This window comes from Oryctolagus cuniculus, chromosome 15, assembly GCF_964237555.1.
Source record: "Oryctolagus cuniculus chromosome 15, mOryCun1.1, whole genome shotgun sequence".
NCBI lineage: Eukaryota > Metazoa > Chordata > Mammalia > Lagomorpha > Leporidae > Oryctolagus > Oryctolagus cuniculus.
The window spans coordinates 43,317,200-43,338,332 of record NC_091446.1 but is presented as its reverse complement, the minus strand read 5'-3'; the positions used below and the strand labels follow the sequence as shown (position 1 = coordinate 43,338,332).

Genomic DNA, 21,133 nt, shown 5'->3' with positions numbered 1-21,133 from the left:
AAAAGAGAGTTTTAAAAGTCCCAATGAGTACAATGAGAGGCAGACACAAGCAAGGTGTATGCGTTACTGCTCTGCATCCACAGTTCAGGTGTGGTCCTGACAGCACAGTTCTAACGAAAGGTCCCTCAATTCTCTGTTATTGCAAAGGGTAAAAGAAACCGACTCCGTATTCTTCTGGACAAGCTATCTGCCAAACACTCCTTGCCCCTGGCAAAAATTATACCAAGCTCAACTGCCAAAACCAGCCCTCTCTTGCTGACCAAGACTCAATCAAATTACTGACACAAAGTGGAAAAATGAATGACCATCTAATAAATTCAGTTTGTTTTATAAACAAATTCTTTCTCCTGTACACTCCATGCAGGGAAAGGAAACCTAAAACGGTAAAAAGATTAAGAAACACATCTTTATGAGGCTACTTTGCTCATGCCCAGACATGAGCACATTTCCTGGGGCACATTCCCTGCCCCAGGAGAGAGCCATGAACAGACCACTATCAATTTCATAGTTACAGCTTTAAGAGAACACAGTGGACATTAGGAAAAGACAGAGGCTTACGATTCACAAAGATAAGAACTGACAAAAGCACACTGGAATCCTGGTGCACTGCACACAAAGTCTGGCATCTATTCCTGCAGTGAGCACAGTTGCCTGGGAGGGTGGCACGTGAAGAGTGGCAGCATGTAGTGCTGATCACGTCACGATTCTTGAGTATCACTCCGGCACAATAATACCTAACAGGATGACAGTCACATCTGCTGGGCACTAAGCACCAGTGTCTACTGAGGCGTTTCCAAAAGAGATTAGCAGGTGAGTCTGAGTGGACTAGGTGAGAGGACTGCGCCCTGAGGTAGGTGGGCACCATTCACTGGCTAGGGGTCTGGAGAAACTAAATACAGAGGGGAATTTGTCTCTGGCTCTGAGAGCTGGGACACAGCTATCTTGCCTCCAACATCAGCTTCTGGCCTTACACTAGTGACCCCCTTGTTGGCACTCAGGCTTTCAGCATGGACCTGAGAGCTATACCCTTGGATTGCCTGGTTCTGAGGCTTCTGGACCTTGGCATCCCAGGGTCTCCAGCCTACAGATGACAGTGAGATTTCTCAGCTGCCATAAACACACGAGTCAACAAATACCCCTTAATATATCCTATTGATTCTCTCCACAGGACCTGGCTAACACAGAGAACACCTATCTCCTTACCTAGAAAGACAACTGCATCAGTAAAGTATTCCCTGGCCAGCTGACCACAGTTGTTCTGTAAATCAGGCTCCAGGGCAAAGCCACTGCCTTCAATGCTAGCATTTCTTCTTCTGGGCAAAATGAAGCAACTCCTGAAACTCATCACCAGGATGGGACTGCAACCATAAACGCTAGAGTACTGCAGTACACAAGGGAATCCACCTAGCACAAGCTTCTCAGATAACACGGAGAGAAAGTCTGGGCAGGCCTCCTTGTGTGAGGGCAGAGGATGGTCTGAGGTCAAACTACCTGTTCCTGGCTCCCCAACACTAGCATCTGCCAGCACCTAAAGAAGTCACAATGCCTTGCCCATGAAACAGTAACAGTGCAGGGTTTCAAGTGTGCTCTGCAGTGCTCTGAGGTTCTCTTCAGACTTGGGGCAGGGGAGAGGCCCTTCCACCACTGTAGCTCCACAACCACGTGTTCATACCAAGATCTTCCATAACGAAGTATTTGACAGTTTCCATTGCTAAAACTCTGATTCAGGCCGGCGCCGTGGCTCACTAGGCTAATCCTCCACCTAGCGGCACCGGCACACCAGGTTCTAGTCCTGGTCAGGGCGCCGGATTCTGTCCCGGTCGCCCCTCTTCCAGTCCAGCTCTCTGCTGTGGTCCGGGAGGGCAGTGGAGGATGGCCCTGGTCCTTGGGCCCTGCACCTACATGGGAGACCAGGAGAAGCACCTGGCTCCTGGCTTCGGATCAGCGCGGTGCACCGGCCACAGCGTGCCAGCCACAGCGGCCATTGGGGGAAAGGAAGATGGAAAAGGAAGACCTTTCTCTCTGTCTCTCTTACTGTCCACTCTGCCTGTCAAAAAAAAAAAAAAAAGCAAAACTCTGATTCAAAGACCTTGCCAAAATTAATAAAAAACACAGAACTGCAAAGATGCCTAGCTGTTTGCTGATTTTTTTAAACTAAATATACATAAGCTGCGAATGCCTGCCAGTTAGAAAGGCATGCTTTTTGTTTTCCTCTTACTTTAGCTTCCCTTCATCACTCTATTCTGGTCTTGTTCGCTACCTTCTGCATTTCTCTTTTCTAGTATTATTTATGGAAAGAAAATAAACTGCAGGCCCTGTTTGCATTATTTATAACGATATAGACCAAGGTTTCTTTTTTAAAAAAAATGTATTTATTTACTTGAAAGGCAGAGTTATAGAGAGAGAGAGGCAGAGGCAGAGGCAGAGAGAGGTCTTCCATCCACTGCTTCACTGCCCAAACAGCCACAACAGCCACAGCTGGACCAATCCGAAGCCAGGAGCTTCTTCCAGGTCTCCCACGTAGGTGCAGGAGCCCAAGAACTTGGGCAATCTTCTACTTGGCCACAGAAGAGAGCAGGATCGAAAGTAAAGCAGCTCAGACTCAAACTGGTGCCCATATGGGATGCCGGCACTGCAGGCAGTGGCTTCACTCCCCACACCACAGCGCCGGCCTCCATACCAAGGTTTCTAACATGAACAGAGAACTCTACAGAAGACACAGCACCAGACTACCTTTCCTCTGAGAGCTCTCTGCACACCCCTTTGTCACTGTGGCAGGAAGAACCCCAGGACACACATTCTACTTGAAAACTATGGCCCTAATCACATAACCATCTCAATACATGCTGAAAAGGCACCCAAAATTCAACACTCTTTTCTGTTAAAAACTCTCAATAAAATAAGTATAGAAGCAAACTTTCTCAGCAATAAAGGCCACTAACTCAAAGACCACAATTGATGTCATACACTCAATGGGGGGGAAACTAAAAGCCTTTCCTCTAAGATCTGGAACAAGATGCCCATACTCACTTTTATTCAACGTAAGCAGAAGTCCTAATCCAGAGCAATTAGGCAAGACGAAGAAATATAAAAGGCACCCAAGTTGAAGAAAAAAAAGTAAACTCATCTCAGTTTGCAAGTAATATGATCATATACATAAACACTAAAGACTCTACTAAAAAAAACCCTGTTAGAATAAGAAAACTAAACAAATTTACATGACATGAAAATATACAGAAATGAGTTGTGTTTCTATATACCAACAGTGAAAAACCCAGAAAGGAAATTAAGAAAAGGATCCCATTTACAATAGCACCACAAAAATAAAATACTTAGAAACAAACCTAAACAAAGAGGAGATATATTTGTATACAGAAAACCCTAAAATACTAACAAAGGGAATTAAAAAAGGACATATAAAGATAACCCTAGGTTCCTGAACTACAAAAAAATTACTAAAATGTCCATATTACTCAAAGAAATCTAAACGATCCCTCTCAAAATCCCACAGATTCTTTTTTACTTCTGTAAATAGAAGACAACAAACATGAAGTTCATATGGAAACACAAAAGACTCTGAATAGTTAAATCAATTTTGAGCAAGAAAAACAAAGAACAAAATAATATGGCACTAACATGAAGACAGACATATATAGATCAACTGAACAGGAAATCATCCAGGAAAAAAAAAAAAAGCCACGCATATGCAGTCAACTGATCTTCAACTAAAATGCCAGGAATATACAATAAAGAGAGGACAATCATTTCAATAAACTGTGCCATATCAAAAGAAAGGAAATTACAATTACTCAAAATGGATTAAAAATTTGAACATAAAATCTGAAATCAGAAAACTCCTGGAAGAAGACAGGGATAAAACTTGACACTGTATTTGGCAATGATTCCTTGGATATGACATGGAAAACAAACAGGAATAGCAAAAACAATTAAGTGAGCTTAATAAAGAAAAGCTTTTGCACAGCAAAGGAAACAATCAACAGGGTAAGACAGTAACCGACAGAATCAGAGAAAATATCTGCAAGCCATACACACATATGTGTATGTGATTAGAATATATGACAGGGACTTCAGAAAGTTTATGGAAAATGCACATTCTCTTTTAATTCTATTTTTCTCTGAACTTTCTAAATCCCCCTTGTATAAAGAATTCCTAACATTGAATAGCAATAAATAAATAATTCAATTACAAAATGGGCATAGGAGTCAATAGATATTTTTCAAAGAATACATACAAATATCCAAAGGCACAGGGAAAAATGCTTAACATCACTAATCATCAGGGAAATACAAATTAAAATCAAAATGAGATATCACCTCACCCCTGTTACAATGGCTATTATCAAAATGACAAACAAGTAGCAGCAAGCTCACAGAGAAATCAGAATCTTGCATAATGCTGATAGGAATGCAAAAGCTCCAGCAGCTATGAAAAGCAGCATGGAGACTTCTCAAAAAACTAAAAACATAACTACCAACTAATCCAGCAATCCCACTTGGGGGCGTAAGTTCAGAAACCATGCCAGTTCCTGGATACTTCCAATCCAGTTTCCTACCAATGTGCCCGGGAAGTCAGTAGCATTTGAACCCTTGTCATTCAAGTGGGAGACCCAGATGGAGTTCATGGCTCCTGGCTTCTACTTAGCCCAGCCCCAGAGGTTGGGGAATTTGGAGAGTGAAGCAGAAGATGAAAGATCTCTCTCTGCTCCATCTCTCCCTTTCTTCCTGTTATTTTGCCTTTCAAGTAAATAAGTAAACAAATCCTTAAAACACATGCCATGGCCAGTTGGTCCTCATTATGGACCAGCAGTAAATCTCTCAGTGTTGCAACTGTGTCTTCCACACAAGGCACTGCATACTGCGGCGTCACGTGAAAAGCCAGTACTCTCAAGGATGCCGATTACAGAGCACCTGACCAGTCATCCTTGTCCCTGCTGCACACTCCTTTTGGCAGAATAGTCAAATTCCAATAATGCTACCCTTTCTTCTTACCACCCTCCAAAAGCTGGGGGAGTCTCACAATAGATAGAATATTTCATTCATTCTTTCTAAAGGACAATTTTTCCCACAGAGAAACCGGGTAGTTAAATTCTCAGCCAGATGAGGGGCCTATTCATGACAATCTCAAATGACAAATGACAAAGCTGTTTTCTGTCTCAAAATAGTTTACATATTTTTTGGATCACAAAAGTCATCTACGTCACAAATTGAATCCTTCATTTTCCAATAGCACTTTTGATGTCCCATATGTTATAATGTATATATAAGATAAGCTTCTCCCAACAGAAGTTTATTAAAGAATATAAATGATAATTAGCACATATTAAGTACAACATTATATTGGCAATAGAACAGAATTCTAAACATTGGTTGTCCCGTGGGCATATAATCTAAATCCAGTGGGAAACCCTATGTATTTGGTTCTTGTTGGCTTTTTCATTTGGCAGTCTATACATACTGCATGGAGCTGGGATGTCGAGCTCTGGGGGTGAACTGTTCTGGCGATATCAGAAACTGGTAGTTTCTGCAAATAACAGTTACAGATCTTTTAATTAAAAAAAAAAAAGATTTAGTCTCCTTTGCTCACCTTCACAAAGAGTTGAGAAGTCTTTTGGAAGTCACCAGCTTCTTCAGTTAGACTGATAGTAACGAGAGCTATTTTGCTCATGCTTGGGCTACAGCTTTAAAAGGGGGAACTGTGGGAGAGACAGCAACTGAGAAAATCAACCAGGATGACGCAACTCAGGAAACCCAAGCTGGGCACTAGACAGCTAAGCCATCATTATCTGCAGGGTTCCCTCTTGGCACTGAAAACCCATGTCTATGTTTGCTAAGTAATGGACATAGCTCCTCCGGTTTCTTTCACCACCAGATACATACAGAAATAAGAACACATATTTGGACAGCATCGGCAAGAGTCAAAAGTACAGAGAAAGGGAAGAGTTGCTAATTAAACAAAAATGTCCTTTTCCTAACATGTAAGGATTCATAATTTAAACAACCAGGAGTCTCTGCAGTACTGTACTGCTTCTTCATTTTAATTCCACCTCAAGAAAATAACTGAAATTCACCCTCTACCGTCAGCACCTTCAATAACCAGAGTGAGCTACTTCCTAAACTTGGGAAACCTATAAATCTGATTTCCTCAAAGCTTCATAAACAGGCCAAGCCTTTTCAACAGAAAGTAATCTCTGTGTTTTGCACATAGCTCTGCACAGCCAAAGGGAAGAATCTTGGGCAAGATTCCACAGCAATCAGCAGGGAAGCTGCCTGCTTTCCTAGGGATGGAGCTACTGAAGAGCTTTTGAAGAGGGTTCCTGTTATCTAATCAAGGCGAGGGTCAGGAGCAACCATCTCAGTCACTGCACAATAAGCCAGGACTTCCTCAGAAGGAAACAAGGATATGTGACAGAAGACACACAGCTTCTGAGAGCACAGAAAGGAGCTGGGTTTATCACCATCTTCTTGGAACTGTAACTATGGAATGCATAAAATCTGTTCTCTTTATATTAATGAATAAAAGGGCAGGGGGACATTTAGGGGCCAGCATTGTGGCGTAGCAGGTAAAGCTGCCACCTGCGACACTGGAATCACATATAGATGCCCGTTCAGTCTTGGCTGCTCCACTTCCAATCCAGCTCCCTGCTATTGACATGGGAAAAGCAGCAGAAGATGGTCCAGGTGTTTGGGCCCCCTGCCAGCCACATGGAAGACCAGGATGAAGCTCCTGGCTCCAGACTTCAACAAACCATTCTACCCTCCTAAATTAACCTCCTCGTTTTTGCAGAGACCTGCTGTCAAAATTAAAGCTAACAATAGTTTTCTCCCTACTCTGATGGTCTGAGCTTCAATGCTTTATTGAAACATTTACTAGGGATCAATATCACAAATACAGCTCCACTCTCTATGCTGCATTTATGCCCAATCTCTGTGGCCTGCAGGAATGTCCTTTGTGGGTGGTCAAGGGCAAACGGCATTAAAGCCTATTATTTGGCTTTTCATGAAAGGTTTAATGTGTCAGCTGCATTTTAATCTAAGGATTATACGCTTACCCTCAGAAAATTCCCTTTAGAAACACCACTGAGGTGTTTTTTTTTTTTTTTTAGAATTCTTTAATCACAAGGCCCAATTATCATTTATAAATTTATTGGTATTTTAGCACCTGAAATAAGTGCCTTCAGCTGAAAAAAGAGGCAGTTACTGCAGACTTAACAAGAAAGCCAAAGTCTCTGCGGAGACCATCTAAATATATATCATGCCTTAAAAATAAAAGAACACCAGCTAATGCTCATGGCAGCAGGTGTGCAGCTGACCAAACCACCAACACTACAAATCCTGACCTGAATCTTTTAAAACAGTAGATGAACACACATTTAGTTCCTCATCCTCTTAAAATCCCAATACAACAGCAGCTATTTCTTTTTAAAGGCAAAAATCTACAAGGACTGAGAAAACAGGAGCAGATAGCAAAATGTTAAAAACTTTAAAGTTGGAAATCAGATAACAGCAACTGACATAACAGACCCAAAGAAGCTAAATTTTGCAATTTATGAAGCCATATGCTTAATCATAAACAGACATTCAAGGATCATCAGACACATAAAAAGAGGATCTAATATGAAAGATAGAAACAAATGGGAGGAAAAAGGAACTTGAAAGAAAAATTACCCAGAAAAAGCAAGCTTAAAAAAAAAAAAAAAAAACAACTTCAGGCTAACAGAGCTAAGAAAAAATATTCTGTCATAAAATAACAGGATTGTGTCCGGTGCTGCGGCTCACTAGGCTAATCCTCCGCCTTGCGGCGCCGGCACACCGGGTTCTAGTCCTGGTCAGGGCACCGGATTCTTTCCCGGTTGCCCCTCTTCCAGGCCAGCTCTCTGCTGTAGCCCGGGAGTGCAGTGGAGGATGGCCCAAGTGCTTGGACCCTGCACCCCATGGGAGACCAGGAGAAGCTCCTGACTCCTGCCATCGGATCAGCGCGGTGCGCCGGCCGCGGTGGCCATTGGAGGGTGAACCAACGGCAAAGGAAGACCTTTCTCTCTCTCTCACTGTCCACTCTGCCTGTCAAAAAAAAAAAAAAAAAAAAAACAGGATTGTATAAAATAAAAGCATTCAGAGAAAAGCAACAATAAAAGAGTTGTCAGAAAACAGAAAATAAATAAAAGGAAAATTTAATAGGCTAAGAGATAAATTTAAGAAACAGCTTAAGGAAAAAAGCGTTAAAGCAGAGACAGAAAATAGGAGAAAAGAGAGGTGGGACATAAAGCAGAGACAGAAAATAGGAGAAAAGAGAGGTGGGACAAGGCAACATTCAACAGGATATTCCAGAGCAAGACAACAGGGAAAACACATACTTCAGAAGAATTTCTAAAACATGAAGGCTGTGACCTTCCAGACTGAAAGGGTCCGTGGGACCTCAGGCCAAGAAATGAGAACAGACTACCCACCAAGGAATATGACCATGAGATTTCCCAACACTGAAGATAAGGAGAAGAACCGGGAACCTAGGAGAAAAAGCACGAAAACAAAGCCACCTTACAAAGGCCTGGGAGTCAACGTGTGCCCCATGCCGAGAGACAACAAACAGCGCCTTGCCTACTCCACAGCTCAGTGATTTCCCACCTGGAATTCCACACCAAGCCAGGCTATGAATTATATATGAATGTGACATTCTCAGGTATATAACACCCAAAAGTCTTACCTCCCATGTGTAATTTGTTAAGATGCTTCCCGAAAATGTGCTCTGCCAAAATAAGGGAATAAAACAAGAATAGGAGATGAGGGACAAGGAAGCCAATGCAGGAACACAATAAGAGACATCCCCAGAACGGAACCAAAGGCAGAGTCCCAGGAAACAGTGCACAGCGGGCCTACAGACAAGTGGAGTCTAGACAGGAGTGAGGCAGGAGATGCCATGTGAGAGCTCTTCCAGAAAAGGCAATTGTCAAAACATGTGTTAAGGTATGGAGAGAAGATTCACATGCAAGGCTATTTGTCATGAAATTAATGCTAAGTGCAAAGAAAGTCACATTGCTAAAAGCAAGACAATTATTAAATCCAAGGAAAATGAAATCTACATGCAAGAAACTTAAATCAAAATGTGCTATTAGCACACCTGTGAATCCCATTCACACAGTACCAGGTAAGCAATGGGTAAGAAACAGGGGAGGCAGAGGTGAAACAGCCTAAGCTTGTGGGAGAACACCGCCCTTCAAATACAGAGTGGATATTACAATCTGCACTCCCTGGCTTTTTTGTACACTGTCTGAAAACTGACAAAACACTTTCACCTGTGGGTAAGCATTTCCCATTTCCCACAGCTCTGCAAACTAGGTTGTTCCCCTCTATACAAATGAGGAGACCACTTCAGGGAAAGTGAGCAACGTGATCAAACCCACACAGAACAGCAAGGTGGCAGAGAAAGGACCACGGGGACAGGGTTAGTTGGAGATTTACAATCTGGCCTATATGAGAGGAGCCAAATCCAGTTTTAGGGGCTCAGCAGTTCTCAAATTTGAGTCCCCCTGACACTCTACTTACAGGAGGTATACGAAGTCATCAAATTCATGAAAACAAAGTCAAATGATGGTTACCAGAGGTTAGTGGAAGGGAGCTGTCTAACGGATATGGTATTTCAGATCTGCATGATGGAAAAACTTCTGGAGATTTGTTGCACAACAAAGTGAATATATTTTACCCTACTGAAATGTAACACTCTTAAAAATGGTTAAAATGGTAAATTCTGTTTTCACAACAATAAAAAAAAAAGTCGGCAGGAGAGCTCATTAATATACCGGTTGCTGGCCCCAGCCTAGGAGTTTCAATTCCTCTAACAAGTTACCAGGTGATACTGATGCTGCTGTCTGCAGGCTCCGCATTTTACAAACTACTGCTCCAGTTCAAAGATTCCCAGTCCTGAATGCATAGTAGCTTCACCTGAGACACCAGACTCAGTAAACGAGAACATAAAGGGTGGGAGGGGGTTGGGTAACTGGGCACAGGGTGCTTGTTCAAGCCCTCAGTTTTCTTCAGATATCTGGTCAGTTTTAGAGCTCCGGTCTCACCACACTGGCCCACATCAGTTGTGAGTATAGTGTATGTATGACTGCTAATAGCAGGCTTGTGGCTATCCAACCATACCTTGGCTATGCCTCCATTCCCTCTCCTACAGAAGAAAGGTAAGAATGTTGTCAAGAAACCAGGGTGGTTATTACTTTTGTGGCTGACATTACAGGAAATAAGGTCAACCCTATTTTCTTAGCTTTAAAATGGGGTCAGGTTAAAGGCTATGAAGAAACTTTTAATATTCAATCCCAGACTACTTAACAAGGCAAAAGGCTCCAGAGGAGCTCAAAACAAAGTTAGGTAGGATTAAATGAAGAACCTAGTATGGGCCGGCGCAGCGGCTCACTAGGCTAATCCTCCGCCTGGCGGCACTGGCACACCACGTTCTAGTCCCGGTCGGGGCACCGGATTCTGTCCTGGTTGCCCCTCTTCCAGGCCAGCTCTCTGCTGTGGCCAGGGAGTGCAGTGGAGGATGGCCCAATTACTTGGGCCCTGCACCCCATGGAAGACCAGGAGAAGCACCTGGCTCCTGGCTTTGGATCAGCGCGGTGCGCTGGCCGCAGCACGCTGGCCGCAGCGGCCATTTTAGGGTGAACCAATGGCAAAGGAAGACCTTTCTCTCTCTCTGCCTACTCTGCCTGTCAAAAAATAAAAAAAAAATAAAAATAAAAAGAACCTAGTATGATTTCCACAAGTGTTTGGCAAATTTAGGATCTTTCCACAGAATTAGTAGCTAATCCCTTTACTCTCTGAAAAGGTGTTGGTATTTGGAATATCCATATCATTGTAAAACCAGGTGTTGGAATCAATACTTAAATACCACCACCCCCATCTAAAGAAACAACAAAAACTATGGTGTTTTCAGGCAAATTGTGATATAAGACTCAGAGCTGAAATTCTTGCAGAATCTACAGGGTAAACAGTTTCTTTTCAAAAGAAGTTGCAAATGAAGGCAAAGGCCTAGTTCAGAAGGGTTTATTCATTCAAGAAATAGCTGAGGTCCTCCCACACAAGAGGCACAGTTGCACTGGGGGAGGAAACAGTAACTGCAGGGCACAGCCTGTCATCCAGGGAAGCGGGTGGGCCTGGCCACCAGGCAGCTTTGCCAATACTGAACAGCACCATTTTTTCCTCAAAAGCACCGCAGGGAAAGCCAAAACTGTGTGTGCTGCTAAGTTTTTCCTGCTTCCAGAACTGCATATTTGGGGAGTGTATCATGCATTACACACAGCAATACTTTAAGTATTCCGTGTCCTGAGTCCACAGTAAATACAAAGAAACCATTGTCACTACCTCAGAACGAAACACGACCCTCCTGACATGTCTGGGTCATATCAAAGTCTGAGTCCCAAGAGCAATCCTCCTTCATTCATTCACTTGACCAATTCTCACAACAACATTCTCAGTGAGGACACACTATTAGGGAGGAAAATGGTGTCTTCTTTCTAGACAGAACTGGCTACAGGCCTAGGAAAGCAACATTCTGCTGTGAGCCCAACCTCTGGGTCAGTCATTATGTCCTCCCCACACTGACAGGTTCAAGTCAACTCCCACCAAAAAAATCTTTGTTTCCCCAAAAGCTTGGAAGACTGGATCTGATTTAAACAATCAGCAAGTATTTCCTGAGTGCATGCCAACCCTTGATTTCCCTGATTGTCCCAAGCATGTACCCACCAAGGGGTAACAATCCCAGTGTGAACTTCCTCATAGCTAATGTTATCCTGAGTATATCTGGAGGCTCTCTTCATATGGGCCGTGAAAGACCAACTTACAAGGGGAATAGGCAGTAATACACATGGGTACTTCCACAAAGCAGGCCTACTTTGCAGTGGTTTTGGTCTCTGCTTCCTTGATTTATGATTAATACAAATGACCCAGAATCCCAACACAGCAACACATGAGGGGACAGACTGTTGATCCTCATAGGACACGTGACTTTAGATTTCCACACCTGTCAAATGAAATGGATAGCAACTGTACCCAGAGACAGAGAGACCAGCACACATAAGTCTCTGTGCTAAGTGCCCAGCAAATGTCTATTAATTTGTTCCTCCTAGAACCCTTGAAGGTCAGTGTCTTTATTCCTATTGCACAGTTGAAGAAACTGGAGTACCGAGAGGTTAAATGATTTGTCCAAAAGCTTATGCAGTTTATAATCAAACTCAGTCTGGCACCAGGATCCATGTGCTTAATCACTTCTTTATTCTGCCTCCTTGACACATTTTTCACATCAAACAAGAAAATACACCTGGAAATGCATTGCAAACCATAAAAAGATGCATTAATAATAATTATAATAATTAGGCTACCTTCCTGCACCCACTGACTCTCCTGGTAACTACCTTGATTTTCCTTTGGAGGGAACCTTTCCTCACTGCCCATCGACCTGTGCTTCATCTTCAACTGAAGTTGTAATGATCTGAGGCTCTAGGGCTGAAGCATATGAACTAAGCAATGCAATCCCAACAGGCCCACAACCCTCGCCACGGTGACTGGCCCAGCACTAGGCACATGGCCAGTAGGGCCAAGAATGTTGCTTATGTAGTACCTTGGATGATCGCTCAATAATGTGAACTGGAGGCTGGTGGGGATCTCCATTTGTAGCCTACTGACACACAACTAGAATGTGTCCTCATGACATCATTTGGATTCCCAGTCATACGTGTCCTGAAGGCAGCCCCATCTCTGGACTTTCAGTTAACCTGTGCTGACACATTTTCACTAAAGAGTCTGACTTGGGTTTTCAGTCACTTGCACCCAACAGAATATGATTTTACTCTATCAGGCTACCTTTATCTGTACTTCAGTACTTTCCACATCCTTGAAAATAAAATGGAAAGACTGAAAAAGAAGTTTTGATTAGATAGCCTTGACAAAACACTTCTGAGGCTGGAGTTCTTGACAAGAACTTTACACGTTGCAAGATTCATCAAAAACAAGATTCATTTTCTCAAATGTTACAGGACAATGAAGCCGATCATCAAATTTGTTTGAGAAAACTTTTTCACCAAAAAGGGTAAGCCTGCAGTTCCCAACTTTGCAAGGAAAAACAACTGTGACATTTATTTTCTGTCTTCTCAATTCTCATTTTACCTCTAAATCAAAACCACCTTTTTTTGAAGATTTTAATTATTTATTTATTTGAGAGGTAGAGCTACAGACAGAGAAAGGGAGAGACAGAAAGGTTTTCCATCTACTGGTTCACTCCCCAAATGGCTGCAACAACCAGAACTAGGCCAATCCAAATCCCAGAGCCAGGAGCTTCTTCTCAGTCTCCCACATGGGCTGCAGGGGCCCAACCACTTGGATCATCTTCTACTGCTTTCCCAGGCCATAGCAGCGAGCTGAATTGGAAGAGGAGCAACCAGGACTTGAATTGGCACCCATATGGGATGTTAGCACCACAGGCAGTGGCTTTACCCGCTAGGCCACATCGCCAGCCCCAATCAAAATCATTTTTAAAACATCTTAGAACTTAAGAAGAGGTGGCATTGTGAGAAAACCGGTAAAGCCAAGGCTTGTGATGCTGCCATTATATATGGGCATTGGATACTGACTTGGCCGCTCCACTTCCAATCCAGCTCCCTGCTAATGGCCTGGAAAAAGCAGCAGAAGATGGCCCAAGTGTTAAGGCCCCTGCCACCCACATGGGAGTCGAGGATGAAGCTTCTGGCTTCAGCCTCATTCAGCCCTGGTTCATATGACCATCTGGAGAGTAAACCAGCATATGGAAGATCTCTCTTTGTCTCTGTCTCTCCCTCTATATATATAAATTTTTCAAATACATAAATAAATCTTTAGGAAAAAGAAAAACATCAGAAGTAGGATAATGGAAATGGATATAAATTATTCCTTCTGCCTAAAGATCGGCTGCACATTAACTTTATCAACAAAACATACCATCTTGGAGATTTAGTCACATTCACTAAATTATCTATTGTACTATCTAATGAGGCATCTCTAGAAGCTCTTCCTAGAAGAGCCTAGGATTTCAGAGAAAAACACTCTTTATACCCAATTACTGTCTCAAAAGGTAGCAAACAACATTCCAATTGATGCCTGATGGCTCCTAAGGCAAAATGTAAATACCATGCATTTTCACATCTTGGAATTATTTTACATAGCTAAATGACTACAACTACCATATCCAACCAGGTAGGATCTTCAAGAAGTTAATGGAAATATCTATTATTAAAAACTGTGCATGAGCTCTGGCCATTGCAACTATCTGGGGAGTGAACCAGCAGAAGGAAGATACCTCTCTCTCTCTCTGCCTCCCTCCCTCTGCCTCTCTGCCTCTCTGTAACTCTGCCTTTCAAATAAATAAATAAATCTTTTTAAGAAAAAAACTGCATGGATTTCAATTTTTTGCACCACAAAAAGTTATCTTTTAATTCTATTTTTCTGTGACATATCCTTGGAAATGTCCAATCTCACTTCCTAAAAGACCTCTGGGGCTACAAGAAAGCACTGCAGCTTTTATGGTTTATGATGGTTCACTGATGTGATCTGATTGTGTTTCTTGTTTTCAGCAAGTCTGGGGTGGTAAATGGGCAGTCACACAAGTCCCAATATACACCTATAAACCCTTTATGAGCACATATGAAAATGCTGCCTGGGTTAAAAAGATGTCAAAAACATGTTTCAAATTCCTTAGAGAAATGTAAAAAAATTTCCATATTTTCTTTGTTCATTGCAATGTCCCCTATAGTCTCCTACAAACTTGTATGACCTTGAGTAAGCAAACAGATAAGCATACCAACAGAGATTTGTTACACCACATTCCAACTGTATTATCTTGGTTTGCTGTTCTTTCTGTTATTATTTATTACTAAAGCAGCATAAGATTAGAGGTCACTTGGCTTGCTGTGATAAGCACTTCAAAGTTCATCAGCCCTTCTCCAGACATAGCTGTCTCAAACAGTCTGCTGCTACCACATGCAGACATTCGTGACATTTAAGACCCTAATAATCTGTGTGTATGGGGCCAGCACTGTGGCGTAGCGGGTAAAGTTGCCATCTGCAGTGCCAGCATCCCATATGGATGCTGGTTCGAGTCCTGGCTGCTCCTCTTCCGATCCAGCTCTCTGCTATGGCCTGGGAAAGCAGTGGAAAATGGCCCAAGGACCATGTGGGAGACCCGGAGGAAGCTCCTGGCTCCTGGCTTTGGATCGGCACAGCTCCAGGCATTGCAGCCAATCAGGGAGTGAACCAGTAGATGGAAGACCTCGCTCTCTCTCTGCCTCTGCTTCCCTGCAGCTTTGCCTTTCAAATAAATAAATAAATCTATTAAAAAAATAATCTGTGTGTATCATACTACATATGCCTCCTGACTAAAGTCATTAGATTATATAGGATACATATTTGTCAAATTTACAAAATTAAAATAAATAGCCATAGGCCGGCGCAGCGGCTCAGTAGGCTAATCCTCCGCCTTGCGGCGCCGGCACACCGGGTTCTAGTCCCGGTCGGGGCGCCGGATTCTGTCCCGGTTGCCCCTCTTCCAGGCCAGCTCTCTGCTGTGGCCAGGGAGTACAGTGGAGGATGGCCCAAGTGCTTGGACCCTGCACCCCATGGGAGACCAGGAGAAGTACCTGGCTCCTGCCATCAGATCAGCGCGCCAGCCGCAGCGGCCATTGGAGGGTGAACCAACGGCAAAGGAAGACCTTTCTCTCTCTCTCTCTCACTGTCCACTCTGCCTGTCAAAAAAAAAAAAGCCATAATATTCATCTTAAATGCAGGATTTGGTAATTCTCCTTCCATATGATTGTTCTGTTTGACGCACAGAAAGCATAATCCTAGAGTGGGCCTCCAAATTCATAGGAGCCTCCTGCAAATTGTATAAAGGGAAGAACATTATCTGATTATCACCATCTTATGCCTGAAATGCAACAGCCACTCTGTAAATACCTGTTGGATGAATGGATAGATGAATGCATGAATGTATGAATGCGCTGAGACTAAACTTAATGGCTCAGATTTCTGCACGACTGTAGAGATTATGATTACTATACCCTTGCTCTTGTGAAGTAAAGCAGGAAATGACAACATTTTTTGGTCAGGGTAAATATTTCAGGTTTTGTTAAATATTTTATGACTTGTGGACCATATGGTCACTGTTGCAATAACTCAACCCGAGTCTCTTTCGCAACTATTCAACTCCATTGCTACAGTACAATATGTAAACAAAGGAACATTTTGTTTGAATAAAGTTGTTTGAATAAAATTTTATTTACAAAAACATAATTTGGCCATAAAACCAACCAAATTTCATGGGGGAGCACTTTCTTATAATGAACCATCTATTCCCTACAGACTGGAAATTTGTAGACTTGCTCAATTCAGCCAGACATGTTTTGTCCAGCCAAAATTTGGCAGGGGATATATACTCAATCTCCACAGTGGCCGTTATTCCTGAGAAACCCATGCTAATTTGAGTCATGTTACCAGCCTTAGCCATGTAAGCCTCTAAGATTACATCCCTGGATTCTAGAGTATAACTGGGATGTGGCCCATTCCTATGAATCTATCTATAACCACAAGACAAGCTCCTTAAATGTAAGACCACAATTTCACCTAATACCTAATATCAACATCTAACAAACTTTATTTTCTGATGGTCTGTCATTTGATATGTTCTGCAGAGTCTCCCTGGAGAAGCTGTAGATGGAGTAATAATGACAGAGAAAAAGATATAGAAAAGCAGTGCCCACAGGGAACAGAGTCAAAAGGGACAATGGTGAGTCACAAGAAGAATAACTTCAAAGGACTGAAGAAACCACACAGGCCTTCAAGTGTGTTCCAATCTCCTAGCTGTAGTTTGGACCCCTTCATGTCACAGCAGAAGGGAGCCTGAGGTTGGACAACTTGCAACTACCTCCACTCTAACTATGATGGGTTAAAACCTTATTTATGGCCGGCGCTGTGGCTCAATAGGCTAATCCTCCGCCTTGCAGCGCCAGCACACCAGGTTCTAGTCCCGGTCGGGGCACCAGATTCTGTCCCGGTTGCCCCTCTTCCAGGCCAGCTCTCTGCTGTGGCCCGGGAGTGCAGTGGAGAATGGCCCAAGTCCTTGGGCCCTGCACCCCATGGGAGACCAGGATAAACACCTGGCTCCTGCCTTTGGATCGGCACGGTACGCCGGCCACAGCGCGCCGGCCGCAGCGGCCACTGGAGGGTGAACCAACGGCAAAGGAAGACCTTTCTCTCTCTCTCTCTCACTGTCCACTCTGCCTGTCAAAAAAAAAAAAAAAATCTTATTTAATCTCCATTCATGCTGGAGGCGCTCTCAATGAACAAACCCACCAAAAAAAACCTGCATCTCATAGAATAACTTATTGTATTCTCATGCAATGGAACTCTCCATAGCAATGAAAATGAACAAATCTTGGGGCTGGCATTGTGGCATAGTGGGTTCAGGCACCCTCTATGACAGCATCCCATAACAACAGTGCAGGTTTGAGTTCCAGCTGCTCTGCTTCCAATCTAGCTACCTACTGATGTGTCTGGGAAAGCAGCAGAAGATGGCCCAGACCCTTGGGTCCCTGCCACCCACATGAGAGATCGATCCATATGGACTTCTGGGCTGCTTGCTGGCTTCAGCCCAGCATTGCCCTGGCCACTGCAGACATCTGGGGTATGAACCAACAGAAGGAAGATTTTTTTCTCTTTCTCTCTCCATCTCTCCCTCTCTGGCCTATCAAAAAATTAAAGTAAAACTTTTTAAAAAGAAGATGAACGATATGTAACTATATGCAACAATATGGAGGCATCTCTTTAACACATTGTTGAACAAGAAGCAGGCAGAAAAGAGTACAATCTGCATTATGTAACAGGAAACTTCAAAAAAAACCTGCGGAAAAATCAAATTAAAGATAAGTTTAGGGGGCTAGCGCAGTGCCGTAGCAGGTAAAGCCACCGCCTGCAGTGCCGCCATTCCATATGGGTGCCGATTCAAGACCCAGCTGCTCCACTTTTGATCTAGCTCTCTGCTATGACCTGGGAAAGAAGTAGAAGATGGCCCAAGTCCTTGGGCCCTTGCATCCATGTGGGAGACCTGGAAGAAGCTCCTGGCTCCTGGCTTCAGATTGGAGCAGCTCCAGCCACTGCAGCCAACTGGGAGTGAACTAGCTGATGGAAGACCTCTCTCTCTCTCTCTCTCTGCCTCTGCCTCTGCCTCTCCTTCTCTCTGTGTGTAACTGTGACTTTCAAGTAAAATAAATAAATCTTTTAAAAAAAAAAAAGATAAGTTTAGGGGCCAGTGCTGTGGCACCATAGGTTAAGCTTCTACCTGCAGCACCAACATACCACATGGGCGCTGGTTCATGTCTTGACTGCTCCTCTTCTGATGCAGCTCTCTGCTTATGGACTTGGGAAAGCAGCAGAAGATGGCCCAAGTGCTTGGGCCCCTGCCACCCATGTGGGAGACCCAGAAGACACTTCGAGCTCCTGACTTCAGATTGGTCCAGCTCTGGCCATTGCAGCCATTTGGGGAGTGAACCAGTGGGTGGAGGACCTTTCTCTTTCTCACCCTTTCTTTGTAACTGTCTCTCAAATAAATAATAAATCTTGAAAAAGTAAGTTAATTTTGGTGCAAAAAAATTTTGCAACTTTTTTTTCCTAATACACATTTCCCATGAACATTTTGGAAACCCCTTGTATTACATACACACACACACACACACACACACACAAAGAAAAACTAAGAAAGCTAATTTATGCTGCTAGAGGTCAAGAGAGTAGTTATGCACAGAAAGGGGCAGCGTGTAGAGAGAGGCATGAGGCTGTGAAGACAATGTTCCACAATGTTCTTACTCTGGGTACTGGCTCCATGGGTGTGTACTGCAAAATTATATTGAGCTACACTCTGTATATATGTGCAACTTCAACAGACAGGTCTTAAAAATTACTCCATATCTAAGGGTTGACATTGTGGTACAGTAGGTTAAGCCACTGCCTGGGACACCATCATTCCATTTGCATGCCAGCTCGAGACCCGGCTGTTCCACCTCTGATCCAGTTTCCTGACAATTCACCTACGCAGGCAAAGATGGCCTGAGTGCTTGGGTCCCTGTCACTCATATGGGACACCCGTATGGAGTTCAAGGCTCCTGGCTTCATCCCAGCCCAGTGCTGACTGTTGCAGCCATTTGTGGAATGAATCAGCAGATGAAAGATTCTCTCTCCCCCTCTCCTTCTCTATAACTCTTTCAAATAAATAATTCATTTTTTGAAAAAACTAACTCACATCTAAGTGGTCTGAGGGCCTGCCAGGGCCCAGACGCCTTCCCTTCATTCCTCTTCCAAATTGCCTTTTGCCTCATGTGAACCCCCACTTACTCCTCCCCATCTTCCCTAAGCATAACCATACCGAGGCCAAACCTGATGATTCCAAGCTACCTCTGACCCCAGACATAGCTTATCTGAATGTATCTTTCCAAGAAACTTTACTGCTGTTACTAACCTTTTACTCTAAATCAGAAATGAGAGTACAAGAAGTTATCATTGCTCTAAATGGCTTTAGTAAAATAGACTTCCCTTAAAATATGTTCTCCATAGGCAATTCTAGTTCATAAACATCTATAAAGAAATGCTTAGACACATAGGGACCACCTGAGATGGGGCTGTATATAAACTTGAATACAGAATACTTAACAGCCACCATGCAAGGACTGCAGATAAGTTTGTGTCATTGGCCATAAAGGGCAAGCATCTTCAACGATCATCTTATTTGAGCACATCTTTTAGGTTTCACATAAAGTTTCAATCTAGGTAATCAAGTTACAAGGATGGTAATCATGTTTAATCTCTCTAATACTGATTTTAATACACTAACCACAACTTCATTTGATCAGTCATATTCTTTCCACATTCTCCAACAAGTTTAGGTTTAAAAAAATCAATTAAGAGGCCGGCGCTGTGGTATATCGGGTAAAGCCACCACCTGCAGTGCCAGAATCTCATATGGGCACAGGTTAAATTCCAGGCTGCTCCACTTCTGATCCACTCTCTACTATGGCCTGGGAAGGCAGTGGAAGATGGACCAAGTCCTTGGGCCCCTGTACCCACATGGGAGACCCAGAAGAAGCTCCTTTGGATCAGCACAGCTCCAGCCATTGTAGCCACTGGCCATTTTAGGAGTGAACCAACAGTAAGACCTTTCTCTCTCTCTCTCTTTCTCTGTCTCTTTCTCTGCCTCTGTATCTCTGCCTTACAAATAAATAAATAAATCTGTTTAAAAATCAATTAAGTTCTCTGATTACATTAGATCACATAGACTGGTCTACTTGTGAATGCTGACCAGGAAGAAGGCAAGAATGGTATTGGATCCAGTGCTATAACCGTAAACCATTAGCTACAGGGGATGGTACAGCTTATAGCACTGAGTGAAGGAAGTCCAAGAATCCTCTTTAAAAAAAAAAAAAAAATTTACTTATTGATTTTGAAAGACAGAGGTACAAAGAGAGAGGGAGAGACAAAAAGAACGTTTCCATCTGCTGGTTCATTCTCCAGATGGCCACAATGGCCAGGGATGGGCCAGGAGCCAGGAGCTTCATCCAGGTCTCCCACAAGGGTAGCAGGGGCCCAAGGACTTGGGCCTTCTTCTGCTGTTTCTCCCTGGTGCATTAGCAGGGAGATTGATTGGAAGTGTAGCAGCCAGAACAGGAATCAGCACCAATATGGAATGCCCAGGTCACAGGCAGCAGCTTTACCCACTACACCAAACGTCAGCCTCAGGAATCCCTCTTTCAAACAAAGAATACACAGAGTGCAAAGAATACACAGAATACACATCTTCATGTTTAGACAGCTCTCGTATCAAACAAATTCACATTGCTTAGCTACCCATTAAATCAATCACTATTTAGAAGCATTTTAATCTGACTTTATTTCTATCAACTCTGAAGGGAGCACAACTCAAAGTTACATACTTCAATTGAAAATTCTGGTTAATTAAATGATTCTGTGTCACCAGAGTTTACGAATGTTCTAAAATGTCTCTCAAGGGAGAATATCTTTATTTTTAGCAGCTATATTCCCAAGAATTTAG

At 43.1% G+C, this 21,133-nt stretch overlaps 1 protein-coding gene across 9 annotated transcripts in view; it reads right to left on the bottom strand.

Annotated features, from left to right (window-relative positions):
- Positions 1-21,133, bottom strand: part of SGMS1 (sphingomyelin synthase 1) — a 337,794-nt gene that overhangs the window by 273,488 nt on the left and 43,173 nt on the right. The gene's annotated exons all lie outside the window — the stretch shown is intronic.